Source organism: Spermophilus citellus, assembly GCF_964194105.1.
Source record: "Spermophilus citellus genome assembly, chromosome: 6".
NCBI lineage: Eukaryota > Metazoa > Chordata > Mammalia > Rodentia > Sciuridae > Spermophilus > Spermophilus citellus.
In genome coordinates this window covers 154,399,524-154,408,978 of record NC_138187.1, presented here as the reverse complement: position 1 = coordinate 154,408,978, position 9,455 = coordinate 154,399,524, and positions in this window count along the sequence as shown.

Sequence of the window (9,455 nt, the reverse complement as noted above, 5' to 3'; positions counted from 1 at the left end):
TTGGGTACCAGGGATTGAACTCAGGCACTCAGCACTAAGCCACATCCCCAGCCCTATTTTGTATTTGATTTAGAGACAGGGTCTCACTGAGTTGCTTATTAGCACCTGGCTTTTGCTGAGGCTGGCTTTGAACTTGCCATCCTCCTGCCTCAGCCTCCCAAGCAGCATACGCCATGGTGCCCGCCAGATGAGGCCAGTCTTGGCTGCAGGTTAGCTGTCCTCCGGTCTGGAGCACCTCTGGAAGAATGTGCACCCAGCACTAAATGCTAAATACACACTTCACAAAGAATGTTCTGTGTTTGATTTTAAGTCTCAAGACACAAAACAACCCACCTTCTCTTAGCACTGACCATTCTTTTGGTGTCACAACTACAGGCTCTGAACCGCCCACATGGAAACAGAGACAAGCAGTGGCACACAGTGTTCTGGACACATTCCCCGCCAGCCTCCCTGGGCTGGGGTTGTGGCTCCACCAGTCACCTCTGTGAGACACCAGGGAACTATTTAACCTCATTTTAACTTTAACTTCCATTTGGGCTTAACCACCTATCTTCCTGAAAGATTTGATGAGTTCATCTTCACGAAGTGCTCAGGACACAGCTTGAGGTGTAGACAGAAAAACTTCCTCTACAGACTCCGTGCAAGTCTCCAGTTCCCTGTGGATACCAACTGGGCATCCTGCAGCCGAGTTCTGACATCAACTACCTGGAGTGAGAGTAGGTTACGGGCTCCGTCCTGCAAGACCGCCTCCCGTCACGAAGCAATTGTAGGGCTGGGGCTCAGTGGAGGAGCCCTTGCCTAGCATGTGGGAGGCACTGAGTTTGATTTTCAGCACCGCACATAAATAAATAAGGTCTATCAACAACTAAAAAAAAAAAAAAAAGACACAATTGGGGGCTGGGGTTGTGTTCAGTGGTAGAGCACTCGCCTAGCACGTTCAAGGCCCTGGGTTCGATCCTCAGCACCACATAAAAATAAATAAAACAAAGATATTGTGTCCAACTGCAACTAGAAAATAAATATTAAAAAAAAAAAGATGCAATTGCAAGTAGTGGTTACCCACACTTCTGTCCAACTTGGTTACAAGTCAAGGTGCCCACAGCCCTGGAGATACAGGAAAACCCTTCACTGTTGCTGGCCTGTTACAAAGGATATCGCTCAGGAGCAGCCAGAGGAGGAGAGGCTCTGAGCCGAGCCTGGGCGCCAGCTGCAGTGCGGCTCTTCCAGCCTGCTCCAGGCGCCACCCTCCCTGTGCCCCTGCGTTCGCCAGCCCGGAGCTCTCTGAGCCCGGCACTGGAGGTTTTTATGGAGGCTTTATTGTGCATTCACAACGGATGAGATCATTGGCCGCTGGTGATGAAGTCCAAGTCCAGCCTTCTCCTCCCACCACAGGTCAGGGAGCGGGGCTGAAGCTTCTAGACCTCTGAGCACATGGTGGCTTCCTCTGGCGGCCAGTCCCCGTTCTTTAAGAGTCAACATGTTAGCACAAACTCTGGAGGGCCTGGGAAAGGTTTGGAAATAACAAAAATAAAATAAAGATATTGTATCCAACTACAACCAAAAAATAAATATTAAAAAAAAAAAAAGCAAACATCCCAACAGGCTCCTGCCTGCCACTTACACACATTTCACAAGTGTCTAATGCAGGCAATGCCTGCAGGCAATGACACTTGTTAAAATTTAAGACCAAGAAAACAAGAATAGAACGTTCCTGTAGAAGGATCTACCCTTAATCTATTAATACTGCTTTGCCTCAAAACATTTTTAGAACTTAATTGAAGTTGTCCTCATAATGGATTTTAAAATAATTAAATGTCTCTTTGTAGTCAACTCATGTTGGAGACACACAAACACATACACACAAAAAAAAATTCACGTGGGCACCAGCCTGGGCTCCAGAGAATGCCTTCTGTCCACTTCCAGAGATGAAGACAGGATATGCAAGGTGCTTCAAATAGAAGACAACAAAATGGCAGTGATAGTCCTCACCTCTCAATGATCACCTTGAATGTAAATGGATTAAGTTCTCCAATTAAAAGACACAATGGATTAAAAGCTAAAGATTCCATGTGTCCTCAAGAGCGTCACTTCACTGGTAAGGACACAGTGGACTGAAAGGGAGTGACGGAAAAAAAAAAAGGTTCCATGCGACCGGAAACCAAAGAGCAGGAGTATATCAGACAAAACAGACTTCAAATAAAAACCATAAAAAAGACAAAAGGGCATCACACTGTCATCAAGGGGACAGTCCTGCTAGAGGTATGACTGCGAGTGCATAGGTACCCAGCATCAGAGCACCTGAGTACACAAAGCAAACACCAATAGAGCTAACGGAGAGAGCGGCTGCAAGAAAATAATGGGTGGGGGACCTCAACACCCCAAGTTCAGCAATGGACAGATCATTCAGACGGCAATCGACAAGGAAAGGCCAGATTTAAACTGCACTCCAGCCCAAACAACCTAACAACATGTATGTAACTCTCCACTCGCCAGCTGTAGTACACACATCCTTCTCAACTGCACCTGGAGCGGCTTCCAGGATGGATCACAAGTTAGACCCAAAACAAGTCTCAGCCGGAGCAGTGGCGCAACCCGGTAATCCCAGAGGCTCAGCCAAAAAAGTGAGGCGCTAAGCAACTCAGTGAGGCCCTGTCTTTAAATAAAGTACAAAATAGGGCTGGGGATGTGGCTCAGTGGTCAAGTGCCCCTGAGTTCAATCCCTGGTCCCCACCCACCCACAAAAGATAAACATAATAAAAACCTTAGCCAGATTAAGAAAAAAGAACCAAATAAAAACAGTAATGAAAAAGGAAACGTTACTAGAGATGCTACAGAAACACAGAAGATCATAAGAAATCATTATAAACAATTAAACACCGACGAATCACTCCTGGACATACACAACCTACCAAGAATTGAATCATGAAGAAGCAGAGAATCTGTACGCCTAGAAGGATTAATGAGATTGGATCAACAATAAAAAGTCGCCCATCAAACTGAGCTCTTCATGCTGAATTCTCCCCTTTAAAGAACATCAGTTTTAGTCAAACTACTCCAAAAAAAAAAAAAAAAAAAAAAAAAACCTGAAGAGGAGGGTGTACTTCCAGACTTGGGAAAAAAAAAGACAGACAAGGGTATAACAATAAAAGAAAAGTAAAAGCCAATAACCCTGATGAACATAGATACAAAAACCCTAAAAAAAAAAAAAAACTACAAAACCAAATTCAATAGCACATTAAAGAGATCACCCGCCATGACCAGGTAAGATTCAGCCCAGGTATGCAAGGTGGTTCAAAATATGCAAAGCAATAAATGTGACTCATCACAGCAACAGAATGAAGGACAAAAACCATATGATCACTTCAAGAGATGTAGAAAAAAAATCATTTGACAAATTCAACATCCCTTCATGATAAAAGCTCCCAACAAATTAGGTACCGAAGCCCATATATCATAGGTCCACAGCTCATATGTTGAAAGTGTTTCCTGTATGGCCCATGACAAGACAAGGGTACGTTCTTTCATGTCTATTAGCATAGTACTGCAAGTTCTAGCCAGAGCAATCAGGCATGAGAAAGAAAGAGACGGCATCCAACTTAGAAAGGAAGAAATTAAACTATCACTGTTTGCAGATGACAAGAGAAAATCCTAAGACTCCACTAAAAAAAGAATTAAAAATAATTTAAAACACTCCAACTGTTAAACAAATTTAGTAAAGTTGCAGGATACAAAGTCAACATAAAAAAATCAGGAGTGGTGTGTGTAATATTGAGATATTGTCCTCGCATGTGCTAGGAAAGTGCTCTACCACTGAGTTGCATCCCCAGCCTTTTAAATTTTTTTATTCAGAGACAATATCTCACTAAGTTGCCCAAAATGAAAAAATAAAAAGGGCTCAGTAGTAAAAAAAAAAAAAAAAAAAAGAAAGAAAGAAAAGAAATTTCCCTCCTGTGTGTCTATATTTATCCTATTAATGTTACTTTGGCTCAAGAGTATTTTTAGAACTTGGTATTGTCCTCAGTGTTGGGAAAAGGTATAATGGCAGCCACACCCCAAAAACCCCAACATGGCGCCTGAGGAGCTTCTCTTCCTTTCTCTTCCACACCGGCGCCAATATTCAAACCCCGCTAGCGGGAAACCTTAGCCCCAATAGGAACTAATTTTGTGGGCCTCGGAACTGACATCTGGAAGAACTTACCAATAAACGAGTGATCCGTCATTCTCCTAAGCCCTGCCACCTCTCCTTAGATCTTTATAAGCCCATAGTCTTTTGTAATAAAGTGGAACTCCTCCGGTGACTTGTCTCGAGTCGGTTCTTCTTCCACTCAGGATGGATTTTGAGTCAGGTTTGCTTTTATAGTCATCTCACGTTGGAGAGTCACATTACCTACTTTATGTACACCAGCCTGGCTCCAGGCCTTATGTAAAAAATGTGAACCACCAAAGGATGAGATTTACCCTTCGCTCCAGAGTTCACTAGAGGGATGCTTGCTAAAATCCGCTTCTTTACATTAAAAATGACATTTATTTTATGTAAAGAGAAATTCTGCTTAGATTTCCTGTCAATTAAAATCATGGGAGAAACACTTCAAACTCAAGTTCACTTTGTCAATAAAATATTGCAAACTTTATTTAAAACAAAACACAACTTGCAAACCTTGTGAGACAACAGGCAGAGAGCAGTCCCTTTCAAGGGCATTATTTATTTACATCAAGTTTAACACTGTTAGCAGTTCACAGTCAGACAACAGAGTGAGAATTAAATTAGAAAAACAATTGAAAATATATTACAATAACAATAAAGAACAAATACCTGACAACACTGGTAGTGTGACCCATGATTGAAGTGTTTTCAGTTAAATCCCATACTGTCTCACTGTGCACTGTGTCCCCATAGCAACACATAGCACCCTCTGTGCACCACACACCTGCAGAGCGTAACCTTTGGTATAAACATTGAACACTTTTTCTGAATTAGCATGTTTCAGGACAAAGTTCTGTCAACAACCATGAAATGTCCAAACTTTTTTTTTAATCAAGCAAGCACAAAACTGGGGTTTCTCCACTGATAGTCTTTATAAAATCAGAAAGCAAAGAAGGAAAAGTGCAGGGTCTGTGAGGGAGATGGGCTGTGTCTACATCAGTGGCTCAGCCAGCCTGCCTGTGGCCAACACACCAACCCCGCCACTGCCCCTGTGCACAAGGCAAGATGCGACTCACTCCCCTTGCACTTACACCCCTGCTTCTCAGGGAGGGCACACAACAGTGCGCGTGCGCTGACTACATAAATGTGTGCACAGGTCTGAGAGGGGAGGGTTTTCAAACACAGTTCCTTAGGGAACTACAAGGTAAGTGCCTCATTGTTCTATTTCTGTATACTAATTCCCTGGAAGACAGTCAGCCTGATCAAGGTGACTTCTCAAGATCTCAGAAAATTCTTCTCATAATGGAGTCCAAATGGCCACAATGAAAACTGGCTGTCTAAATGAAGAAAGCTGGTTTAGGGAGCCCTCATCTATCAGGAGTCTCTCTCTCTCTCTCTGCATTCTTGCCACGAACAATACATGGTGTGGGACTTACAAACGACAGAGCAGTACTTGGAGTCCATTACCAAGGACCCTAAAGCACTGAGCATCATGCGTTCAATTTCTAAACAAGATTAAATTTATTTGGCTTACTTATTTTTGTGGTATAATAATTACTGAAAATTAGGTACCCATATGTGGAAAAAAAATAAGCACAAGTCCTCTTCTCCAACTAAATTTTATGGTACCTAAACATAATTTAAACCTCCTATTCTGAGGCTCGGAAACAAATCTAACCCAGTTCCAACCAAAGAACTCCTGCATTTCCTTTATAACGTTTGTTGGCATGTGACAGTTTGCCTTTACCAGCTCCTTAAAGGGTTAAGTAGTATGTTCGGAGACCTCAAGCTCTGTGTGCACAGCTCAGTCACTTGCAGAAACTTGTATACAACCTTGAAATTTGCTCTTGCAATGGTGAAAAAAGAATCTCCCAGAAAGTGCAGAGTTCAGGTATCACAATTCTGCCCTAAACGTGGTCTAGTCTGGGGACAAGACTGTGCCTAGCCTTTCAACTTAAAGACTGTGTCCCCTTATATGGTTTGCAGGTTTGAAGACCCACTCAACATGCCATCTGTCCACTCTGTCCCAGTTGAAAGGGCTTTGCTACCGTGTTCAGTTTGATTAGTAATGGGGAGGTGAAAAGACATTTTCCTAGGAGAGGTAAACAATTTCAAATCCATAGCTGTACATAGGAGGAAAGAAGTGCATGCATCTGGAGGGGGGGCAGGGTCCAGGAAGAGCTCCCCTCCCTCGGCTCACTCAGGGACAGAGAAACCTGCAGCATTCCTTCCCATCAGGGCTAGCTGTGAGGAAAGCCCTCAGTGGTGGTGTCTCACCGCCTGAGGCTTTGAGCTCCACTGAAGCCCATTTCTCCCAGACCTAGCTCAATCATGACGGCAACCGAGCAGACAAACCTTTTCTACTGCAAAAATCATAAACCCATCTTTGAAGGTACAAATCTTTATGGGTGGCCTCTACTGCTCCAAGTCAGCTTAGAATCCAGATGCCTGCTGTAGGCCTCCTTACTCAAGGAGAAGCACTGGATCTTCTTTTACCCCAATTACAAGGGTAGAGCTTCCTAATTTCCTGGCCTATACATCTAGGATCATGAGTCAGAAACAAAGGAAATACTATCTTGCCCACACTCAGGTCCAGTCCCTAGCCCTGAAACTTGCCCATGCTTCCTAAGAGGAGGGTAGGGATGGCAGTGAGGTTGTGCTTAACATGGCAGTAACAGTCACCATTACTCCAGGCACTGCTGACTGGCATCCAACCCCCAAAAAGCTGGCCTTGAATTATTGGACTTTGAAAAGTCTGGAAGTTAGAAAACTGGAGCTCTATACAAAAGATGTAGATATCCTGTTAAGAACAGAAGTTTTAGAACCAGCCCAAGACCTGGCCTTTCCGGTGAGGTTGTAGCCAGCAGTTTCCCCAGGTTGTCACATGGAAGGTCCCTAGATCTCTCGCTTGCCCACAAACTGAAGCAGGCATTTTCAAAGAAGCTGGGCTACTGGCTTAATAGAAGCTAAGAAATACAGCCTGGGGAGTCTATCGGTCCCTGAAAGGAAACTTAAACCCAGAGAGACCCACCTACTTAAGAAGGACTGGTCATAACAGATGCTTGAGACACAAAGATGGACCCCAGTCCAGGTGGAACAGGTGAATGCAAGCAAAAATGGAAAGGGGGGTGGGAGGGGTCAGAATGAAGCACAGCTGTAACCCACAGCAGCCCCACTGCAATTTACTCTTCAGTATTTAAAAATCTAACAGGTAAATTAAGTTCATCTACTCTTCCTGGGATAAAAACAAAGATGATAAATGTCAATGTCACAACTAGTAGGAAATCCTAGAAGTAATAACCCAATGCCCTGGCCCTAAGGTCATCCAGCCCCATGCATTCTCCCACCACAAAACCACAAAGGACGCAGGTTAAAAAAGACACTGTCAACACCAACAGATAACGAGTCTGCTCCACCACATTTAGGATACCAATGGCTGGGCAGGTTGTAGACAAATATTCAAGAGTAAGAGGCCTCATCCTTCTTGAGCCAAGGTCCCCAAAAGAGCTTCTGTATTCTGAAGCCAAGTACACTTCATTACTTTTTAAAGAGCACAATTAAACCAAAAAGTTGGTCCCTAGTTTTCCTGAATTTATTCAGCTCTGAACTACAACTGTAGCAAACCATGTGCTATACCTGCACATATTCTTGTAGCAGTTTCATGTTTATAAATGTATAAATTACACAGGTGATTCTTCATATAGCTGCAGTTTCAGGTCCCCCCAGGTAAAAGCATTTAGGCCAATCAGCACTAGTGAAATGTTTTCTCTTCTACACAGACATTCATAATACAACTTTATAGTTATATTAGATTTGATACTTTTCCAAAGTGCTTTCATATACATTATCTCAGTCATTAAAGTGATATTGAACAATAAAGTCGTTTAAGAAAAAGGAATGTAGGACTAGTTAAAAAAAAAAACAACTTTTAAGTTGATATTCCTTTACTACAAAGTGCAGACAGTTGTTGGTGAGATTAGTCCAAAAGAACGACCCCAAATAATCTTTTAAATCATGGAGGAGTTCTCCTGAACGCTGCTCTGCCAGAGCTGCCATTTCTCAACAGTCAAGCCCCTGAGGGTCAGAGTGTGCCACAAGCCTGTGCTTTAGAGAGCGTGCAGCGCCCTGCACACTGATTGTCTCTCGGAGCCACTTTCTTCAGTGTCCCGCAAGGCAGCAGGTGTGGTGAAGAGCCACAACCAGCAGTCAGAAGCCCTGAATTCAGCCTTGGCCCTGTCATTGACTGTTAAGATAATGCTAGAGTGACTTGACCATCCTCTCCTCTGATCTCCTAATCTATGAAGAAAAGGTCACTGACAGTTTTCGGTAGTGTTGGGTATCTCAAATACCTGGTGAGATTCTTTGAAAGCACACTGGCTGAGATCTCACCCCACTGGGAATTCTGATCTGGAATGGGAATAATTCATCAGTTTTTCTTAAAAAAAAAAAAAAACCCTAAACGATTCTGTTGTACTTTCCTGGATTAGGTGTTAATAATAATACTAGTTGACAGTTATGGAGTGCCATTGTGTGCTAGGCACTTGAGCTAAGGATTTTATAAACATTACCTCATTTAATCCTTACAACAACCCCGAGGTAGTTACTATTATCATCCCTGTTTTACAACGAGGAAACTGAGGCTCAGCAAAGTTAAATGACTTGTCTTCTTCACTGGTTTTGAGCCCGAACTCTAAACCACTATCTATACTGCAAAAGATCTATGACTTTAGTTAAATAAACATGGGCTGTGCCTTAGCATAGGCAGCATGTTTTATGAACTAAGAACTATTTTACTGCCAACTCTCAATTGAATTGTAAGAAAATTTCTATTTTAAACCTTAAAATGCATCTGGGAAAGGGTGTCAGCTTTAATGACCTCTATGTATATATGTCATCTAGAAAAACATTCTTGCATAACAGAGCTCACAGCTTGGTATCAAGTTCACTGTAAGAACACATAAAACATCTTTTTGGCCCTGGGTACTTAATCCAGGGGTACTTTACCACTAAGCTACATCCCCAGCCCTTTTGTTTTTTGAGACATGATGCAAATTGCTGAGGGCCTCACTAAGTTGCTGAGGCTGGCCTCAAATTTATGATCCTCATGTCTCAGCCTCTTAAGTGGCTCGGATTATAGGTGTGCACCACTGCACCCCATCAGGGCCAAAATTTTTAAGGCTGTATCTCTGAAAGTCATGATAGGAGTCTGTAGGAAAAACTGTACATGCTAACTTTACACAAAGCCTTTTAGAAGAAAACTGTGTAATGCACAATTGATATAGTCAACACAAAACATTGCATTTTAAGGTAG